The following is a 22,989-nucleotide window of genomic DNA, read 5'->3' as shown; positions in this document are numbered from 1 at the left end:
GTGTATTATTTTAAGTCCTTGTTATCAACCTATAAACTAGAATAGATCATGAATTCTTCCAGATCCCTCCAATTCAACTTTTTTTTCCTTGAAATTATTAAAAACTGAACCTCTGTTCCTGAAGCTTCATAAGCTGAAACTAGATGAATTTTAAGAAACAAGTCTCATGCCTGATGTAAGGGTCCCAGAAAAAGTTCACCAAACTCTCCAATTCCTTAAATGGAGATATTTAAACTGAAAACCAGGACAAGAGGTTGAAGTTTTTACACCATAGAGAGCTTTTCCGAAGATGTCAGAACAAGATTCCATATTATGATGAGACTCTTACCCCTCTTAATGTCTACCTTTTTCTTTTGGCAGGATAATGGTCATTTGATTTATTCGATTGGTTGCCTGTAAGCATAGGTTTCATGACTTTAAACTACATGCAAACTGGGATTGTCATATTACTATTAATCTTACTTTGAATTTCCCTTTCTCGAATTTTGTATCTGTTACTCATTACATTTTTTCAGAAATACAACTTCTAACAGAATAATGCTGTCCCAGCACTTTGAAGTGACAGCCAAAGGCTACAAAACAGACAAAATTGAACTTAATAATGGACTCCTGGTAGACTTAGCCTGACAGCCTCTCCCTTCAAACCTTCTTTGTTGCTCAAATGTGGCTTTAAAAGGGCTTTAACGCTGATTCCCAGCTGCCATTCACACCCTCCTATACGAGACCAGACCAGCAACCTGGGCCAGATCCAGCCAGGCCAGGCACTGAGGGATATCAAAATCTAAATATAGGATAATTGATCAGTGATGTTTTTGGAGAAAGATATTGATCAAAAAGGGGGAAATGTAAAAGTTGTCAGAATAAAAATAGAGTAACTCATGTTAAAAAAACTACCCTGACAAATAGAGCTGGGAAAAAAATAATGAAGAGAAGATTCTCATTCATAAATGCCTAATAACAAAAACTATCATGAAAGACTTTGCAAAAACCAGAACCTTGCACAAAATAATAATTCTTTAAAGACATTTGCCGAATAAGTGCCTACCCAACCTTGGACTAGTGCCACCATTGTTATTAATCCTTGTAGCCAAGGATAATTATCTTAAAACAATTATCTAATCCTCCTCAATTTTCCTTTACAAACCTTTGTCTTCCTTTACCTCCCTGAATATGCACATAGTTTACAATGGCACATGTATTTCCATTGCAATGCTCTATTTCTGAATAAATATCATTTTCTTTCAGAGAGCCCTCCTGTTATGTAGGTAAATAATACTATATGGTAAGTATCCACACAATTTATATAATTACTTGTATCCAATAATGTTCAATCCATGTCAAAGCATATTTATTTCAAGACTGTTGCTCCTCTGAAAACTCTTGATTTTATGAAGAATAATATAAATTAAGTTTTTAGTTGTTTACTTCCTTTATTAGTGTGTAAAATTCCTTAGGAAGTGACTTTGGTTTGTTTTCTTTTTGAGACAGAGTCTCACTCTGTTGCCCAGGTTGGAGTGTAGTGGCATGATCTCAGCTCACTGCAAACTCTAATTCCTGGGTTCAAGCAATTCTTGTGCCTCAGCCTTCCAAGTAGCTGAGATTACAGGCTTGCACCACCATGCCTGGCTAATTTTTATATTTTTAGTAGAGACGGGGTTTCACCATGTTGGCCAGGGTGGTCTCAAAATCCCAACCTCAGGTGATCTGCCCGCCTTGGCCTCCCAAAAGTGCTGGGATTACAGATGTGAGCCACTGTGCCTGTTTTGTTTTGCTCACTGCCTTATTGCAAGTGCTTAGAATAGTACCTAGCACATAATAGGTGTTCAATAAATTTTTGATAAATGAATTAGTGAGTGAAGTATAATGAACCTACTAGTCAAGCCACCTTGACCTTCCAACCAGAAAACTCTGGAAATATATGTGAATTTAGACTCATTGAAAGTAGAATTTAACATGTTATTATTATTATTTTTTAGAAACAGGGTCTCACTCTGTTGCCGAGGCTGGAGTGCAGTGGCATGATCATAGCTCACTGACACCTCTAACTCCTGGGCTTAAGCAATCCTCCCACCTCAGCCTCCCAAGTAGCTGGGACTATAGGCATGCACCACCATTCCTGGTTATTATTATGTTTTTAGAGATGAGTCTTGCTATGTTGCCCAGGCTGGTCTGGTCTCAAACTTCTGGGCTCAAGCAATCCTCCTGCCTTGGCCTTCTAAAGTCCTAGGATTACAGGAGTAAGCCACCATGCCCAGCTACTATGGTATTTTTTAATAGTAATTACTTTGTAGCACTTTTTCTTATAGTAACATTTATTTTAGTGCTACAAGTGGGAAATAATCCTTATTCCAATAGCAATACCTATTTAATCTCCATAAACACTTAAGTTAAAAAAATAGCAAAGATAAACCAACAAAAAAGTATTCATTTTCCTCCCAAAACAGAAAAATGATCAGCAACTTTAGGTTGTTTTACTTAGTAATGTATTTAGCAAGGAAGGTACGAATGTATCATAGGCATAAACATGCAACTAGATTTGTAGTTCTGATTTCAGTGATAAATCCGCAAGAACGGTGGTAAATGATAGGTGTTTTAGCATCTTGGGATCACCTCTCTTGAAGAAACATTTCTCTTCAGGGTTAAATTAAGACTGTGTATTTTATTGGATGACCATGAACACATCACAGCAAATCTAACTTGAGGTATTTACTGGTGCTTGTTTAGATGCTGAAGGCAATGCATTAGGAACTGATGGTGACTGATTCTTATCCAATCAGTTCCTGATGCAGTATCTGCGACATCAAAAACTATGTAATAATTATACTAAATATCATTTATTTCCAAATGCAACAACTTTATTCTCTTTTGTTCCTTCATATGAAATTTGCAATTTAAAAAACTCTTTTTAATGTCACTTAATAAAGCAATCCAAAGTCATACTAACAATTTTCCCAATTTACCAAGAGAGATATATTACAATATAACGTGTATGACTAACTTAGCACAGACATTTATTTCATGGCAAACTATTGTGCTAGTGTGAATAAGCATTTATAAAGGGTTTTTTAAAAATAGCTTTTTAAAATTCTCTATCTAACCTACTAGTCAAGCCACCTTAGCTTTTTTTTTTTTGAGATGGAGTCTTGCTGTGTTGCCCAGGCTGGAGTGCAATGGCACGATCTCTGCTCACTGCAACCTCTGCCTCCTGGGTTCAAGTAATTCTCCTGCCTCAGCCTTCCACGTAGCTGGGATTACAGGCGCCTGCCACCATGCCCAGCTAATTTTTGTATTTTTAGTAGAGATGGGGTTTCACCATGTTGGCCAGGCTGGTCTTGAACTCCTGACCTCAAGTGATCCACCTACCTTGGCCTCCCAAAGTGTGGGGATTACAGGAGTGAGCCACTGCGCCGAGCCTAAAAATAGCTTTTCTTAAGCCACTCAGTCCTGTTTTTAAATGATAATTTAAAAAATATTAAAGCCCTCAAGTGGATTTGAATGAGAAAATTCTGATGAATTGTTTAATTTTAGATTCATTGATTAGGATAAACTGTATTTCATTTTCAAGATAAGTTTATTATGTTTTCCTCCCTGCCAGCTTTATTGAGGTATAATTGGTATACAGAATCTTCATGTATATAATCTGGTAAGTTTGGACATATATATACCTATATATATATATACACTGATATTAGCATTATCACAATCAAGGTAATAAACATATGCATCACTTTCAAAAGTTTTCTTGTTTATTATATTACTTTAACCACACTAGAATTCTAGCTCACTGAAATGATAAAGTTAGATTTAGAATTAGTACATATGGGAGGCACGTAACAACTTGAAGAATGTGGTGGCCAAACCTATAATTCTGAGAGAGTTACTGGTTTTCTACCTTATTAATAATTTTGCTGGTCATCTTTTGGAGAACCTCTCATTAGAAAATTCTAGTTGATCCTCTAGAATGCCTCCAAATATAGAATGAATGAAGGACTCTAATATTACTTAGCAAATTCATCATTCTGTCCAGTGGGACTTCCAGTTTACATGGGCTATTTTGGACATAAGGGGTAGGAAATAATTGGGTAGGGGATTCAGAAGTAGAATAGAGGTGGAGCTGAGAGATGAAGATCATAGAAATGGAGACTGAAGAATCCACTTTTGGCTTTCTGTCTCATTTATCTGGATTCCAAATAGGCTTGAGAGTTAAGGTTAATCACATTTTCATTTTACAGATAGTGAAAATTTGGAGTACATTAAAGTATCTTAGGGACATAATTTCTAGCTTATTGTTTCTCTCTCTAGAGGTTTTATATGTGATCAAATACAGTATCTCAATTGTTTACCAGACATTTCCCTAAAATCTGTATATCTTTTCTAAAGGGTATTCAAATGAAGCCAAAGACTTGTAAGCAGAGTGGTCTTAGAAAACCTAAAGACTCCTTACTGGAGAAGGAACCCCAGGAGGAGCACCTGAGAAGCCAGTTCATCATGATGTTCCCCTCTAGTTAGTATTGTCTCTCTGTAGTTATAGTTTCTGAGTTTTGCAGCAAGATTTGACAGATTAGGGACTTGGGTTAACAACTCTTGTGGTGGTTGGGAAACCAGTTTGTATTGTGTCATTTGTGTGCTGGGATGAATTGTGATAAGAAAGTGAAAGTAGGTGAAGAATAGGCTTTCTTAAGATTTGATTGTTGCAAATATGCTCTATGTGATCTTCCTCAGGTAGTGTCATTAATTAAAAATAACAGGGCAGGAGCCTTGTCATAATTTTAGGCTTCTTTTGGCTATTATCTGGAGTGTCCAGCATAAGACTGCAAGTTTTAAAAGTCCCAAGGACTGGGATACAGTTGGCTGGGATGACTGGATATTAAAATGTCATCTTTCATTACAAACTACCGCACGGAATCAGATGGGGAAGGAGAGATTCATCACGGTGGGTGAAAAGGTCCTCTAGGCCAGTGGTTCTCAAAGTTGAGCAGTAATCCAGAGGCTGGTTAAAATATAGATTGCTGAGACCCACACCTAGAGTCTCTGATTTAGTAAATCTGGGATGGGGCCCAAGAATTGGCATTTTTAACAAGTTCTCTAGTGATATGGTCCAGGGGCCGTAATTTTAGAACCAGTGCCCTACACTAGGCAGAGACTATTTGAGTTATTGGAAACAGGTGATCTTAAACAGGACCTTGGTAAGTGAATGTGATGATCTAGAAGGAAAAAGGCCAGAATTGAGCACCTATGGAAGTTTAAGTCCTAGTAATTATTGTAGTTCAAGAATATTGCTTGTTGAATGTCACTATATTATTATAGGTCTTTAAGGAGTACATTTGTAACTTCCTGTTTTCATTTCCTTTCACCGCAGAGAAATCACAGAACAGAAACTCTGCTTTTCTCTGGCCAACTAATCACTACTTGAGTTTGGAAATATAACTAACATGCCTGTAGACAATGCAAAATGATAGTAAGCAACACAACTGAGATTGGCCACTATAAAACAGAATCCTAAAATTCAGGTCACAGTTTTGAGCAATCTTTAGAACATTGTATATGCTGGAGAGTATTTCCCAGTAATTGAGGTGTGTATAATAGAACTAAAAAGCAGAGGATCACCCTTTCCAGGGTATTTCAAGAGTTTTTCCAGAGAGATCCTCCTGGTATGTCCATGCCAGGTGACGAGCCCAAATTGGGTACCTTGTAGGGTTACGGATCCTGAGGGGGCTTATCTGATACAGAATTAAGTCTGTAACCAGAAAAGCTCTTTCTGTCCTGCTCTACCTTAATGATAGACAGCTCTGGCTTGGATAAGACGGTTATAGAGACTCATCTTTAGGAGTTTCATGGTGAATCTTGCAGTGATCATTAAAAACACAAGCCATTTTTGTTTATTTTGTTTTGCTATTGTTTTGGTTGGGCTGAGGGCAGGCTGCCAAAGGAGGGAAAAGTGGGACTTTCTGGGCATTCAATAAGTGTTCATCATTTAGTGGTACAGCATGGGGGAGGGCCACAGAAAACTCTAATCTGGATTTCCACAGAAGAAAAACATTTGGAGCCTGGGGCCATCTTTACCAGGCAGAAATATAATTCAGGTTTTCAACAAAAGCTCAGGATCACAGATTCAGCAGACATCTAAGGTCTAGTCCTGCGGACTGGCAGTAGGTTCTGCTTGTTTGCTCTGATTAAGAGGCCGGCTGCTTGCACCTTGACTTTCATAGTCTTCATGGTACAGGTGGAAAAGGGATAATAAGTGCCACGCTCTAGGTGCTGGTGAATGAGATGATGAGCTAGGAATGCTGAGGACTTAGTTCCCAGGAGCCCTAACAAGGTCTTCGGTCATCAGCAAGACAGAGCCTCTTTACTAAAAGGGTGGGAATCCTGTTGTACTCTATTTTTACTGAAGACTGGCATAAACCCAGTCTAACAAATGATATTTTGAATGTCTCATTGACAGAGATGCCAAATCCTTCACTTATTTTGATGCTAATTACTACCAGGATGTAATTCTAAAATTATTAAGCTTTAAAAGAAAAGTCAGAATCTATGTGTTGAAAGGATAAGTGATTTTCTTTTTTTCTTGAAACAGTGACTCAAGCTGTTGCCTAAAGGAGTTGGGGCTCCTGATTTCTGAGCTAATTTCCTTTTTGTTCTTTCATACTAGCTTTCCTCTTGGTTGGAATCTGCCTATCCTGTGGTCTTACATTCCTAAAGTTAAATGATAAGGAAGTTATTTGCAGTCCACAATAACTATTTTTCTTTAAAGTTTATACATGGTTAGATTCTAAGAAAAGTCTATTAAACTGTGTTACTGGTAAATAAGTCATGCCACTTCTTTAATTAAAACTCTCCAATTGCTTGTGGAGTCCCTCACACTAAAACCCCAAATTCTTACCATAGTCTACCTAGCTATACCCTCTAATCCTCTCCTTCCAGTTTTTCTCACTGCACTCCAACCACAGCTTCCCTGTTGAGCTCAGATACAGTGATTCTCACCTTTGGCTGCACATTACAATCCCCTGGGTGCCTCTTAAACAGTGATGCCCAGATCCCATCCCAGGCACTCTGATTTATCAGTGGCACAGCCCTTGATATTGACATTTTCAAAAGCTCCCTGTGCCTCTATGTGCAGAGAGCGCTGGGAACATCTGGAGACTGCAAGAGTGCACTGAGTGTACACACAAGCAAGGCAACAAGCATGGTTCCTGATGCATCATATGTACTCAGCTCTTCAAAAAATATTTCCTACTCTGTTTAATTACATTTATCTTCTTCCCTTTTTGAAAAATGGTCACCAAAAATTGGAATTGGGAATTTTTTCATGTTTGAAAAAATGATTATTTCAACTAGCAGGAAGATACAGACAACATTTAGAAAGTTTCAGCAGCAGCTTAAAAGAGCCCTTAATGAGTCCTGAAAATTAATATGAAGCCCTCTCCTTACCAGAGGTAAGTTATTTCCTGGCTTATGGTTCAGTATTTGTGCTATTAGTATGTGAATAACTAGTTCTCAAACTTACCTCCTACTGCTCAACATCAATTTCTGGCAAGGAAATCTAATAGGTCATACTAATGTGCCTTGATACAGAAATGTAATTTTTTTTTTTTTTTTTGAGACAGAGTCTCGCTCTGTCGCTCAGGTTGGAGTGCAGTGGCGCAATCTCGGCTCACTGCAACCTCCGCCTCCTGAGTTCACTCCATTCTCCTGCCTCAGCCTCCTGAGTAGCTGGGACTACAGGCGCCTGCCACCATGCCCAGCTAATTTTTTGTATTTTTAGTAGAGACAGGGTTTCACCGTGTTAGCCACGATGGTCTCGATCCCCTGACCTCATGATCCGCCTGCCTCAGCCTCCCAAAGTGCTGGGATTACAGGCGTGAGCCACTGCGCCCGGCCCAGAAATGTAATTTAATCAAACTGAGATATACAGACTTCTCTTTCTGAGGATACCTGAGGGGATATGTGCCAGTCAAGACCTTGGAAATAGCATTTTAGTAATTTTTGTTGTTAAAGTTATCCCACATTTAATTATAAATTTGGTTCATCTGATTTGTTTTGTGTTACTGGGTGAATGAGGAAGATAACTGGCCTTGATTTTTCACCCTGAAGAATTACATTTGTTCTTATTCTTTTTGTGGAAAAGGATTATCTGTTTCCAGGGATCACCGAGAATTAGAGTTGGGTACAGCTCAAAAGTTTCATGGCAACCTCAGCCTAAGCCATAGTTGATTCTAAATTTCAATATTATTTAGGGCAGATGAATGTGAAACACTTACAGAAGGAATGAGGAAGGGCGATTAAATGTGATAATCTGGGGAGTTGAAGTTTGAGGAGGGCCTGGCAGGAGATCGTCCTCTTTTAGACTGTTTGGAATTTGATGGAGTAGCACCCACAAAGAGAGTGGGAGGAGCTTTCAGAGGGAAAACATTTTGGGTTCAGCTTCTAACACCCAAACTCCCTTGGCTGCAATTTTTTAAAAAACCAAGTAGCACTGAAGGAGCGCAGTAAGTAGCAAGCGAATCCAATAAAGGCAAATTAATTCCCAAGGCTGGTTTCCTTTCCAGCACAACAGCACTTTAGAAAAAGACTTTACTAAGATTAAAAGCGGTTGAGCATGAAACAGTAACCATCGAAACTTTCCCCCCCGCCTTGGTCATGAAATAGAAATTTGGTATTTAATTTTGGTTGCCATGCAAGTCTTTTGATTCGTGAGGGCTAGGAAATTGCTCTGTTTAGCATAATCCCAGAGACCACTGTGAGGGATTGTATGAACATCTCACAGTTGCCAGCTGAGATTAAGCCAACTCACAGCCATCCGTGTTAGACCTGCAAGAGAAAGTGTATGAACAGAGGCACGTGGCTGCCTCAGGTGGAAGCACATCTTCATACATCGAGTGCACCAGCAGAAGCCCTGATGTACCCCTCTGCATTTTTCTTGATGAGACATTATCAAGCTACTCCTCTTGCTGAATTCACAGATTTCTGGCATACGCTATATTGCATGTAATGTCATAAAAGTATAATCTTTGCATTTAGAAAGGATTTACTCTAATCCATATATAGTAAGAAACAGCCAAGTAGGAGTACAGGTGAATGTAAAACCAATCACTAAAAACGATTTTTTAAATAAGCTTTATGGAGAAATTGGAAACATCAAAGCCAAACACTCTAAAATTTGTCCTCAGACAAGAAAACCAGCAATTACATTGAAAAAGTAATGACCGTATACTCACCAAATGGGCAGATGTGTCAATAGCGGTGGCTGTTACCTTTCATAGATGGTGGTGTTCATGTCCTCCCCTCTTGCCCACATCACTGTCATGGCTAAGTGAGACTGAGCCATGATCTAAGCCCCTCAGTCCACTGGGTGGGGCTAATCAATGGTAAGAATAATGATTAAGAACGGAAGGAAGAGGAAACACCTTCAGAGTTTCCCCACCATTTGCCGTGGATGGCATCTCAACTTGAGTGAGTGTAAGAAGCACATAGGGAACTTGTTACAAATGTAGATCCCCAGGACCTACCTCTAGATTTTGATTCAGTAGGTCTGGTTTTGGTGGCTGCGATTTGCACTTCGGTGGAGATTTTCCACTGCCTTTCTCCAGCTTCACTTCATACTAGACCATTTCTTCCTCTACATTGTAGACTCCAGCTCTAACAAGTTCTGAGAATCCAATGAGCTGTGTTTGCCCATACTTGGAATTATTTCTTCTTTCTCTCTCCCTCCTCTCTCTCTTTTTCACACACACACACACACACACCCTTGTGTGACAGTCACACATTGAAAACTATCACACACTGCCTTCTCTCCCCAGTCTCCCTTTTTTGGCACCTGTAATACACAATGGTGTTTTCTCACTCACATGCTTTCTCCTTCATTGACTGCAGACTTCCAAGTGTTGGCACTGTGCTTATTCATCTTTATATCCTCAACTATACTATTCTCAGTTTAGCATCTGATATTTAATAAGTGCTCAAAAAAATTTTGTCAAACTAAATCAAATGTTTGTTGAAGCAAAGAATTATGGATTTCAGCTCATAACTTGTCCTTTAATAATTGAGACTTGACACAATTAAGAGAGTGGTAATTTACAGAGTTAGAAAAGTGGCTTTTCATTTTGAAAGTCAGGTAAATATAAAGTTACAAAACAATTGAGAAAGAACAATTGAATATAATCTTGTGCCTCATATGGACTCCTAAGTACAAAGCTACTTTTGTAAAATAAGAATGTCTCATCATTAGGATTTAACTTTTTAAATATTGTTCTAAGTTTATTTTCTGGAGTCAAATTGCTCAGGATTAAAAATAAGCAGATTTTATCTTAATCAAAAAGCAAGGGCTTCTCAGAGCAACATGAATGATGTTCAGTTTTTTCTTTTCTCTTAATCTTAGATTTGATTTTCCTTTCTCTCTAGAAAGTTTAATAGTGAAAAGTTACTATAGAGAAGTGACAGGAGTATGTAGTTCTTCTTCCCTCTGCTAGAAAACATTAAGAAAAGATCATAAATGGAAACATCATATGCTGATGTGGAAGATGAGACAGCTTTGTATTAATCTTAAGTTGTCATGTCCACAACTGCACAGGGAGGTAGGCTCTCAATGGAAGCAAAGACATATACATTTCTGCCTTGCCTACCTTACTGGGTTGCTGTGATGGGCATTTAAAAAAGAAAAAGGAAGAAACTGATACAAAGTTGTTTTGGCAACAAAGCTATATTAATGTGGATAGATAGTCCACAGGCCAGATAAACTGAAATAGAGTAGCAAAGTATCAAGGAGTAAGCTGTTTCTAACACTATCTATACATTCTGTTCAAGTATTCTGAGGATATTATCTAAGATGTCTCTATATGCATCTTTTGGGTGCACTGCAATGTATGCATTTGTGATCTTAGTTCTATTAGAGACTCTCTATAGATTTGTATTTGAGAGTAACAAATTTCAGTTTGGTCATTGAGTCTATTCAGATGGTGGCAATTTTCCTATTTCCCTGAAGACTAGTGTTATTTATTCAAAGCTGTAATTATTTGGATATCTTCTGAAAACCTGGAGGACTACCCCTTCCTGCAGCTATCTTGGCTGTGGAATGGTGTGTGGGGTGTCGGGAAGCACATGAGCTTTGGAGTGAGGTGGACCTTGGTGTGACTGCTGGTTCTAATACTTACTACCTGTGGGCTTTAAGGCAAATTGTTTTATTTCTTGGAGCCTCAGTTTCTGTGTTGGTAATACTTGTGCATGAGATTAAGAACTAAATGTGGTGTTTGTGAAAATGTCTAACTAGTACAGAATCTGATACACAGATTCTCCATAAATGCTAATTTTATTTTGTTTTAATTTTACTCCTATGTCCTTTGGTTAACTCAATTACTTTTTCTGTTAGTTTTACAAATCTTCCACCTCTAGAGTTTACAAACATTATCCAAATCCCACTCATTTTTTATGCTTGTGTCTTTTTTGTTATTTTCCTCCTTCCTAGAATTTTTTCATATCCATTTCTGTATCTTGCTTGAATTACTGATTTATTATCAATGTACTAGGGTAGTTAGTATATAGGTCAAGAGATGTCTCAATCTCTAAGTCGAAGGGCTTCTGAGTTTACATGATGTTATTGATTCCTCTGAACCTTATGGTATCTAGAGTTGATACAAGCTGTATTTGCAATTCAGTTTTCTCTTCTTTCTCTCCATCATCTGAGACATGTCCTCCCTCAAACTTCAGCCTTGAATTCTGAAACATCTCAGGTCTTTGGATACTCAAACTCAAGCTAGTGCTGAAGTAGTATTAATTTTGTTATATTTGAGTATCTTTTGCATCCTACTTTTTGGAAATTAACTCAAAACAAAGGTAGAAAATCTATATAAATCAACTGAAAAAGTGCTGGTAGATGACAGGACCCATGAGAATCCACTCAATGTTACTCTCTTCTGTATCCTAATTTCCTAGCAGTTATGATAACTACCTGAAGTTTCCCTAAATGAACTTCTGCTCTTTGATTTCTGGTTGAGAGTCACTATCCAAGCAATAACTCTTTTCAAGTCTGCTTCCTTTCACCTTGTCTTTTTGTTATTTCTGGGACTGGGACTCTGTATCCTCCAAGGTTTGAAAAATAGCCAAACATTATTTATTATTTTTGCAGCCTTGTAGGCATTTGGAAAATGTTTGGCTTCAAATTGATTTCAATAAAATAGTTGGCTGGAGTTACAAATGAGCATTTTGGCTGGAATTGTGTTAAATACCAGTTTGAATTTTGGTAAAGCTGCCCTGAATACATCTATCTTTGTCAATGGATTTGTTTGTTTATTAAGTGCATACTTTCTGGATTTTTGTGGGAAAAGAAGGTCAGACAGAGGAACATGAGGATTAGAAGTGATTACGAACAGGGAAAGGGATTCATGGAGAGTGGTGTCTAGAGATAAGGCATTACGAGAAGGGAATTTGAGTCATAGTGTGCATAAGTGGGTGTCGAGTCCAAAGCCAAAGCCGGAACTGCCATTGAGCTGAGCTTCCCACTGGCATGTTTTCCACATTCTGAATGGTGGAGACATTCTTGAATAGGTAGTCACAATTAACAACAGAACATAAGTATTACTGATACAAAGGATGGTTCCCATAAAAAGGCTTTATCCTTCTCTAGTTCAAGCTTCTGCAAAGCCTTAAAAAGAAGCCAGCTCCACTTCAAGAGATATGGTGCATTCTACATCCCTGTGACCCAAGCGGATAAGTAATGTCCTCAGAGAAAGCCATTATTAGTAGGTTGGATAATGATAATAGTATGAGTAATTGGAGAGAAATAAAGTAGTTTCTGTTAGAATAGTCATTGGGGGCTGCCTATATGTAATTGGGTTGCAACCCTTAAGACTAAACTTATGCCAACTTCTCTTTCATAAAAAAAGAAAATTTTGGAGGTGCTCTTTCTGCAGACCAGAAACATAATAATAATTAACTTCAGTGACATGAGCCACTGATCTGCTCCATGGAATTGAAGTTGTAATGGCTGAATCAGCTTGGACCTACCTTCTCTGGTAGAGTACATCCACAGTAAAAGAAGGAGAAAAGTTTTTCCTGGAAATATTTAGGAGACAGTGTTTAGAATCCAGATCTCTGAAGATTCTTGCAACAGAGAAGAAATGTCAGTCTAAGTTTGTCAGAGTTTTCTTTTTTCTTTTTTTCTGGAGATGGAGTCTCGCTCTGTCACCCAGTCTGGAGTGCAGTGGCATGATCTCGGCTCACTGCAACCTCCGCCTCCCGGGTTCAAGCAATTCTCCTGCCTCAGCCTCCTGAGTAGCTGGGACTACAGGCACCCGCCACCATGCCTGGCTTATTTTTTTGTATTTTTAGTAGAGACAGGGTTTCACCGTGTTGCCCAGACTGGTTTCGAACTCCTGAGCTCAGGCAATCCACCTGCCTCAGCCTCCCAAAGTGCTAGGATTACAGGCGTGAGCCACCACGCCTGGCTGTTTGTCAGAGTTTTCTAAGAGGATACTTGGTTTGGGAAGATGGAAGTGATGCTAAAGGCAACAAACATGAAAGCATGGAAGATGATTAGATACTTGCAGCCTGTAAGCCTGTAAGTCTCCACGACAGAATGTTGGGCAAGAGTGCAAAAGGGTAGACTTACCCATTGTCAGCTTCTTGGAGGCAGGGGCCAAGTTTGAGATTTCTTCTGCAATTCTCGCAGTGCTTGACTGGAACTCAATGGCTTCTTTGAGGAGTTGAGTGCCATGCCACAATCTGGCAGGATTCACATCCTATAAGAAGGTGTTTATGCTAGAAGCAAATGCATCCCCATTGTCAATTTAACTGGCTAGTGACCCAGGAAAAAGGCATAACCCCTACAAAATCTCAGTTTTCTCACTAAAAAATAGGATCCCAGTATCTATCTCACAGGCTTGCTGGGAGTTTAAATAAAAATATTTACATAAAATGCCTAACAATGCCTGACATGGAACCATACAGTACTAATAACAGTGTCAAAAGCTGCTATTTAATTAGGGATGACCATGTTCTTAGCCTTCTACTAAGCATTTTATGTAGATTATCTCATTTAATCTTGACAATAACCCTATCAGGAAGGCTGTTACAGAAATCAAACTGAAAATGGGAGAATAACCAATAGCAATACCTTTCCATGGAGTTACAAAGCAACATGGAACTCATTTTTCAGAAACATGAGTTCCAGCAATATAGTGAGAAAAGGAGACTGAAAGAGACAGATACCAGGAGGCAGCGTCATTCTGTAATTTTAAGAGCTCCTTTTGAAGAGGACCCTAAGAAAGCCACCTAGGAAGCACCTGTAAAAGGACACCTGGATCTTTATAGGGCAACAGCAAGGGTGGCTAGACATAGTACTGTGAGGAAAAAGATGAATGAAACATTTTCTCAACTGCTTTGGAGATAGTAAGGGAAATTCAGGACCAATTAGAGAAGACAGGGGCTCAGTTTAGGGAAGAAAGCCCATAGGGGAAAAAGGCCAAGGGGATAATACCTGATGCCTAAGGCCTGAGGTCCTAAAAACAATCTTTTAGGATGGAGATTGAAGAATGCACGTCCCTCAGGCAGGGACAATACATACTCAACTATTCTGATTGGCTTGCATATGTTTGGGGAGCGAATGCCAGGAGTCTTCATAAATACTTACTTTTAAGTTACTATATTGAGGTAAATACACTTAGAGAAAAATGCTCAAATCATAAGTGTGCAATGTGATGAATTATCACAAGGTAAACACACCCACGTAACTACCACCCAGGTCAAGAAAGGGAACATTACCATCTTTATAAATATTTACTACTCAGAGTTTTCACATGCTTAGTTTCTTACATAAATTTGTGTCTTTCTAACATAGACATTTAAAGTAAAATGTGGCCAGTTAGGATGTTTTATGCATAAAGTGAGAAAAGTGGCTTGTTTGAAAAATGAGTTGGAGAAAACACTTGAAATCCATCCAATTCTATAAAAGCAATCTATTGAAATCTGCATAAATTATAACTAAAACCTGAAATAAGGGACAATTTAACACACCTTCCAAATCCAACAGGGTACTGAAAAATTGAGGTTCAAGGAGGAATCCCTGTTTTATCATTTTTTGTTTTAAAAGCACTATGCTGCTTAAAGCCTTCAAGAAATTACAGCTTTTGGCACTGTCCCAAGCACATTGTGTGCTTAGCAAATATTTCTTTATAATGACAATGGTGATGGTACCTTTTTTATATAGTACGTGGTGATCTTTGGCCCCCTAAAGCAAAAATCTGTGCAAAGATATATGACTTTTAGTTCTCTGCAGTTGTTGCTTGGAGCCTCAGGAGAGACAATATTCTTTGTGTATTAGTGGTGTGTTTTATACACGGATTGAAATTATTTGCCCTTTACCTCTATCCTTCTCCACAACCAAACACAGGCTCTGGGTTTTGCAGATATCAATAAGGAAAGAAAATAAGCAGCAAAGCTGGGTGTAAGTCGCTCACATCTGTAATCCTAGCACTTTGGGAGGCCAAGATGGGAGGATAACTTGAGGCCTGGAGTTGTAGACAAGCTTGGGCAACATAGCAAGACCTCATCTCTACAAAAAATTTAACAAGTTAGCTGGGTGTGGTGGCACACGCTTGTAGTCCCAGCTACTTAGGAGGCAGGAGGATTGCTTGAGCTCAGGATTTTGAGGCTGTAGTGAGCTATGATCAATCACTGCACTCCAGCTTGGTCAACAGCAAGACCCTGTCTCAAAAGAGGAAAGAAGATGAACAGAAGTATCACAGAGGAAAACAAATTGTGAGTTAAAACCACGCCCTTTGCTTCAAGGAGTCAATATTACAACTTAGTATAGCAATTAACCACACCTTATATTAGATCAGATTCCATTATGTGCATACTTGTACTTTAGTGGATAGTCATTTGTGAACTGAAGAAGGTTCTCCATGGCAGCCACCATGGTGGGTGATGATAAGAAGAAAATAAAAAGACATTTGCTAAATAGGACAGTTATCTGACTTTTATAGACTATAATATCCTTAATGGATTCTTTAGTTGAAACTTTACAGGATACAGAGTTGACATGATATGTACATTTGATGATGAATAATGAATATGGTAACATTTACCTGTTTGTGAATGCAAACTCAAGCTCGGTCTTAGGAACTCCCCAAAATGATCCCTGTTATGCTAATAATATATTAATTACTTGTTCTGCCTTGATTTTTAGGTTGGCAGTAACAATTAGGAATAGATGAAGCATCTATTTCATAGGACTATGTGCATTTTATGTTGTTTTTGTGTTCTCAGCAACAGCATTTAGCATTTACCCATTGAGGTTAAAGTATAAATAGATGTCAAATTTATATAAATCTTTCTTCCTTGGCGTCTACTTTAGCCAATGGGTTATAATTTAGTAGCTTTGATTTTGAGTCAACCATTTGGCTTACATGAAAAATTGAGTAACTCTTTCAGGAACTTTTATTAGAATGTAGACTGTTCAAGTTAATTATTTAGGGATAAGTGTCATGTGGTAGAAAGTAAACTGGACTGTAGTTTCAGGTTTACCACTAACCAGCTATATGTCCTGGAGCCACTTAATTTTTGGGCCTCAAAATCAGCTAGTGGTTAAAATTGTGGGCTTTGGAGTCAAGCAGACCTGGTTCAAGGCCCTTATTAAGCCTCTAGGAGTTTCAGCTTTTTTTCATCTGCAAATTGAGACCAGTAATAGTCTGACTTCATATAACATTGTTATGGGGACTAAATGGGACTGTGTATGTCAAATGCCCAGTATACAGTCAGTGCTCAATATATAAGAGTGCTGGAATATGTGGCCACTATTTTCCTTTCCAAATCCAAAGATTTGATTTCTGTGAATGGTGGAGCTTCTGAAATGTCTGTCAAGATTGTATCCAGAAAGGAATTTCAGGTCCTTGAGAGATGGCACATTGTAGCCAAGCTTTACTTCTGCATAGGCCATTGGGCATTGGTGTATTTTTGTTACACATTTATTGAAAACCCTGACATCCTTTGAAAGAAAAGAGAGGGAACCCTGTTACCCCATCAGAGGAAGAAAGACCATGTGGAGTCATCTAGCACAGTCCTTCAAGAGAAGATGTTTGCTTGCCTTAATTAAGGGTTGTGTCTTTAGTATCACTAAGGCTAGGGCAAAGAGGCATGGCTGCGCCTAGAAAGGAAAATGATCAAAGATACATGGCCAGTGTCCTTAGGAGGGGCCGATTAGGAGGCAAAATAGTCCTCCCACCAGCATCCTCTCTCTTGCAGTTTCCACAGCAATGGGAGAAGACTGTGGTGGTGAGAAACAGCAGCAGGAGTCTAGGCTATCCTCAAAGCTTGCCCATTCACTCTAAGCATAATGACTACGTCCTACATCTTTCCAGTTCTTTATTATTAACAAATATTTTACCAGCCATGAGAAGTAAGCAGGAAAGTGAATAATTTGCCTGTTGTAAAGATCAGGAAAATCAGAGAGGCTTAATTTAAGTAGGGGAATCAGATACTGAAAACCTACATTTCCTCAGTAGACACTGGGGACCCCAAAAGGAGTGGGGAGGCAAGAGTTGAAAAACTACCTATTGGGTACTATGTTCACTATTTGGGTGATAGGGTCAACAGAAGCCCCAAACCTCAGCATTACACAATATATCCATGTAACAAACCTGGACATGTACTGCTGAATCTAAAATAATTTTTTTAAAAAGTAATAACAATCAAAAAGTAAACATGCATTTATCATATGACCCAACAATCACATCTCTTGACATTTATCCCAGAAAAATGAAAATTTATGCTCACACAATAATCTTAGACTATATTGTTTGTAGTAGTTTTGTTTGTAATACCAAGGCACAGACACAAACTAAGTGTCCTTCAATGGGTGAATCATTAAACAAACTATGCTGCATCCATATCATGAAATACTACTCAGCAATAAAAAGGAACAAACTATTGATACATGCAACAGCTTGGATGGATGTCAAAAGAATTAAGCTGAGTAAAAAAATTCAATCTCAAAAGGTTACCTACTATATGATTAAATTTATAAACATTCTAAAAATGACAAAATTATAGAGATAGTAAACAGATTAGTGGTTGCCAGGAGTTAGGGATGGGGCATCAAGAGGGTAAAGAGATAGGTGTAACTAGAGAGGGGTAACACCGGGATATTTGTGGTGATGAAATAATTGTGTATCTTGACTATGGCAGTTGTTACACAAATCTACATGTGGCAAGTTGCATAGAACTATACACATGTACACACATGAGTGCTTGTACACTGGTGAAATCTGAATAAGATCTATGGGTTGTATAAATGTCAATTTCCTGGTTTAGATATTTTACTATAGTTATGTAAGATGTTCCATTGGGGGAAATTGAGTGAAGGTACATAGAACCCCTGTATTACTATTTTTTAACTGCTTGTAAGTCTATAGTTTTTTCAAAATAAAAATTTGAAAAAACAAAAACAAACAACATAAAACCTAAGTTTCCTGACTTGTAGTTCCGTGCTTGTTCCTCTGTGCTATTTTGTCTGAGATGTAGAATTATGCACATTTAGGTAATTTATTTCCTTCCAATTTATGTCTTTTTGAACTTCAATGTCTTTGTTAGAAGAAAAAAAGGACTATAAAATAGGAGTGCCAATAATACCTTCTTCACTGGGTTTGTGAGAAAACTAAGTTAAATAATATGTATAGAATGCTTCATGCAATAGTGACTATTGGTCGTTGTTATCAAATACTTAAAACACTCCTACTGCCTGGGAGGATGCTAAATTCCTAGCAATGTTTTTATTGTTTCCTTTAATGAAACCTCATGTTTTGAAATATTTTGTGTAACAAATTGCATATATGGTTAATAATTTTTTTCTTTTGTTACTATCAAAGGCATTTTAGACTGTTAGTTGGAGCTTCTGATTAGCAATTGCATCAATATTGAGTTGAATTAAATCCAATGAAAGCAAAGAAACCTGATATTTGGAGAGCCTTCTTATCCTCATCTAAGGAAATGTATTTCTTTCAGGTCACCTGAAGTGGTGAAGTGTCTAAAACATCTTGTTGATCTCCAGCGCTGAGTTTACAGACTCTAGACATAGTTGGGCTCCACTTTTCAATGAACAAGCCAAACCTTATTATTATAATCTGAGTGAGTTGACATTTTGTGTGTGATCTAATTCAATTTTTGAATGTTACAATTTTTTCCATCACATCATGGGAAATTGGTGTGGTCCAGAAATAATCCAAATGAATTCACTAAGAATGAAACTGAAGATGAATTTTTAACATGCTACCAGAAGTTATTGATTAACAGGCATACCAATGTTTCAGATACTAACAGATACATAACATTATTATGAATATATAAAAATCAAATTATGGCTTTTATTCATTGTCATTGAAGACCAATTTCAATAATAATTTTTAATACTTTTTATTTTTTGTTTTACCTTTTAGTCATGACATTTTTATTATATTAGAGGAGAAGGGAAAATAATTTTTTTAGTATATAGAAATTGGATTGCTTACAGACAAATTAAACTGTTAAGAGGGAAAATTATAAAGGATGTTGAAAAATATAAATTTAAACAAACATCTCTTATTTTGACAGGATATGTTTCAGAGAGAACAAGTCTTGAGTCTTTCAAATATTACTGGGCCAGGCTAAAATAATTTCATTGTGAGAGCATTTTCCTTCTCTGTGTGCAGTCTAAGTGCATATTTTGTGCTCTTAGGAATAACTTTCCAAAGCTGTGCGAAGAATGTAGCAATAAAATCTAATAAGAATTATGGCTCATGACTTGAATGATGTCAGTACTCTTTTAATCCTCCCAAACATGAAAACGTTTTCTCCTCTTAAATAAGATTTCTTAACTCCTTATTTCTAAGGAAATAAGTACATCTGAGCAATTCTACTGGCAAAGTAAGAGTTAAATGAAAATGTTTCTTTCCATTATTATTAATGCTTATACTTATTAAGACCACTACTTTAGAAATGTATTCTAGACAATATTTTTATGAATACATATTATTTTGTCTGATTATTTTAGTGTTCCAGTTATAATCTTTTGCTTTCTCTAAGCCAGTGGTTCTCAAACTTGAGCATGAATCGGAATTACCTGGAAAGCTTGTTGAAACACAGATTGCAGGGCCCATTCTGAGTTTCTGATTCAGGAGGCCTCTAGTAGGGTGCAAGAATTTGCATTTCTAACAGGTTCCTAGGTGACGCTGCTGATGCTAGTCTGGGAATCAAACTTTGACAACAACTGCTTTAAGCCATGTTACAAACAACCTTCTTATTTTAAAATTTAATTTAATGGGATTCAACCATCACGAGGCATGTAGTCACCTTGGTTTAGAAGAAGTTAAAGTTCAGTAAGTGGGCTATAGCTTGGCTTTTTGGCCATGCTAGATTTATTCCAGGCCAAAGAACTGCTTATAACAAAAGCGTAGTTGATGAAATGGTTCGATGCTTGAAGATGTCAGACTGTAGAATCTCTACGGGTAAGTGTGTGATTTCCTCAGTGACATCACATTTGCCTGCAGAGATTTTCCAGTCTGCCACTTTGAAGTTGTACTTAAGATAGAAAAAAGTTGTCGTCATTCTACAGTGATCTTTCTGGTCTTGCTAAATTTTAAAACTATATTTATTCAAGATTAAAATTGGATAGGAAGTAGGAGTTATAGCTGGGATTCAGATAGGTGCATAAATGAGAATGGATACTCTCTAATTTTGCCACACATCTCCGTAGAGAATGAAGGAAAAGATGAAAAGTGAAGTTTCCCAAGCCACAGCCAGTGGATGAGACTAGTATACCTTGGTCATGGAAGAAAGACTAGGCTTCTTATGCCATCATTCATTTTTTTTCCTCAAATTATGCTGTTTGTTTCATATGTGCTTATTTTACCAGTGTGTTAGTCACACCAAAAGCCTTATGGTCAATCCAGGTAAATATCCTTGCGTTTCAAGCAATTTTATCTAATGTTAGACTTTGCAGTTGAGTTTCTTAGTCTTTTGTAATTTAGTTATGCCTAAGTAATAACAAGATTAGATGAGTAGAATGAGGAGATGTGCTTTTTACTTTTATTCTCTCCATCTTTCTTCTGCCTAATAATGGTCTTATGATAATACCATCACCTGCTGCTAATCTTTAAAGTGCTAGAATAATGCATGATATGCAATATTTACTTTAGAGCTCAAAAATCTAACTTGTGAATATTGTGATATTATTAACACTACAATGTCGGGTTTTGGGTCAATGTCAACTATAAATTTATTCCAACATTTTCCTAGAACAGGGACTTAATATATTTTGTTCTCTTCTATATCCCAGCACATGGAATAATTCCTGGCCTATAGTAGGTGCTCAGTAAACATTTATTAATGATTGGCTATTACTTAGGATGTTTTTTGCAAATGCTTGTTTACCATTAGAAAGGAAATATATATATATATTCACATATTTTATTGATATTACAGTGACATTTAATTTCAGACAAGATAAAATGAGAGAATATTTAAATATGTAAATCTTGGTAATAAAGAATCCTCCTACAATAAAATGTATTATAATACAATTTTTTGTAATACTTGGTTTAGGAGTAGATTAATAACTTCCTTAAAGTATAACAATGTTATATTATGTTTTTCAGGCATGTAGTTGAATTTCAGATGATGAGTTTTTTAGTCCTGGGTTATGTCCAAATTTATGTAATAATGAATCACAAAATTAGGGTTGATTATGTTTACACTACACAACACAGTGTCTTGATTATCTGTTTATCTGCTATACACACATCCTTGGACCTCAAGATGACTTTAAAAGCGTCCTCTCAATTGCATTCTGACTTTCCTAAATAAACCATAAATAGAAACTTAACAGTAAATCTCTCGTAAGTGTGCAGAGGATATAACAGGTGGCTCTGATCTGATGTAAGTGTAGCTAAAATAATGTGTTGAAATAATTGCAGCTTAGAAAGATAGAAAACATCTGGGCTTCAAGGGAGAACACTTCCATCCTTTTTGCTGCTTTTAAAAATAGAGAACTACATCATTCTGGGTTGCATAGAAAGAAGGGGCTTGTGTTAGAAACTCTATGATCCTCAGTCTGTTCATCTAAAGCTCCAAAGGATAAGACTACTATACCTTGGTTATGGAAGAAACAGTAGTCTTCTTAGGCCATCATTCATTTTCTTTTCTCAAATTATTATTTTTGTTTATTTGTGCTTGCAGGGCCTGATTAACAGTGTCACTTGTTCTCTTGAAGGAAAACTGAAGTTGTGAATGATGGAATTATAGTTGCCATTTCTCCAACTGTTGATATCTTGTTTGTTCCTTTCCTCCATGGGAAGGCATGGATGGAACAGAGCTTTGAGACAGAATCCTCATTTTAGTTGCCTCTATGAGTAGGCTGTTTAGAGGCTGCCAGCCTATAATATAGGGCTCTTGTTAGTTTAAGTACTTAGGTAGAAAAAGACCCCTCTATAAATGCAAATTTTTAATATCTAAGCATTATCTGCCATCAACATTAGTACAGATGAATTTACTAGCAGACAGTAAAGACCTGAAAAAAAAATTGAACAGTACAGTTACATCTTAAAAGATCAGAGGCCAAGATCTACCCAGTGATTCTCAACCCTGGCTGTACATCAGAAACATTTTGGATTTATGGAGAAGACAGATTTCCAAGCCCCAACCAAGACCTACCTCCTGAACCTGAACTTACAAGATGTGGACTGGAGAAGTCTCTTTTTTAAGAAAAAAATTAGTAAACTTTATTTTTTAGGGCAGTTTTAGATTCACGCAAAATTGAGTGGAAAGTATAGAGAGTTCCCATATACCCTACCCCCATCCATGTACAATCTCCCCTGCTAACGACATCCCCCACCATAGTGATAACGTTTGTTATGATAGATGAACCTACATTGACACATCATTACCACCCTTAAATCCAGTTTACATTAGAGTTCATTCCTGGTGTTCTCTGTGTTTTGACAAATGTATAATGATATGTATCTACCA

General features: G+C 37.4%; 1 long non-coding RNA gene and 2 other non-coding genes across 3 annotated transcripts in view; all 3 read right to left on the bottom strand.

Moving 5' to 3' along the window:
- The window catches only part of LOC130541229 (uncharacterized), a 92,151-nt gene that overhangs the window by 25,107 nt on the left and 44,055 nt on the right, over window positions 1-22,989 (bottom strand). The gene's annotated exons all lie outside the window — the stretch shown is intronic.
- MIR217 (microRNA mir-217) lies at window positions 2,716-2,825 on the bottom strand. Its single transcript, NR_106580.1, has one exon. It is a non-coding gene; the product is annotated as a microRNA mir-217 (primary transcript).
- MIR216 (microRNA mir-216) lies at window positions 8,692-8,801 on the bottom strand. Its single transcript, NR_106579.1, has one exon. It is a non-coding gene; the product is annotated as a microRNA mir-216 (primary transcript).

This window comes from Pan paniscus, chromosome 12, assembly GCF_029289425.2.
Source record: "Pan paniscus chromosome 12, NHGRI_mPanPan1-v2.0_pri, whole genome shotgun sequence".
NCBI lineage: Eukaryota > Metazoa > Chordata > Mammalia > Primates > Hominidae > Pan > Pan paniscus.
The sequence above is the reverse complement of the archived record's forward strand: the minus strand, read 5'-3'. Positions and strand labels throughout refer to the sequence as shown.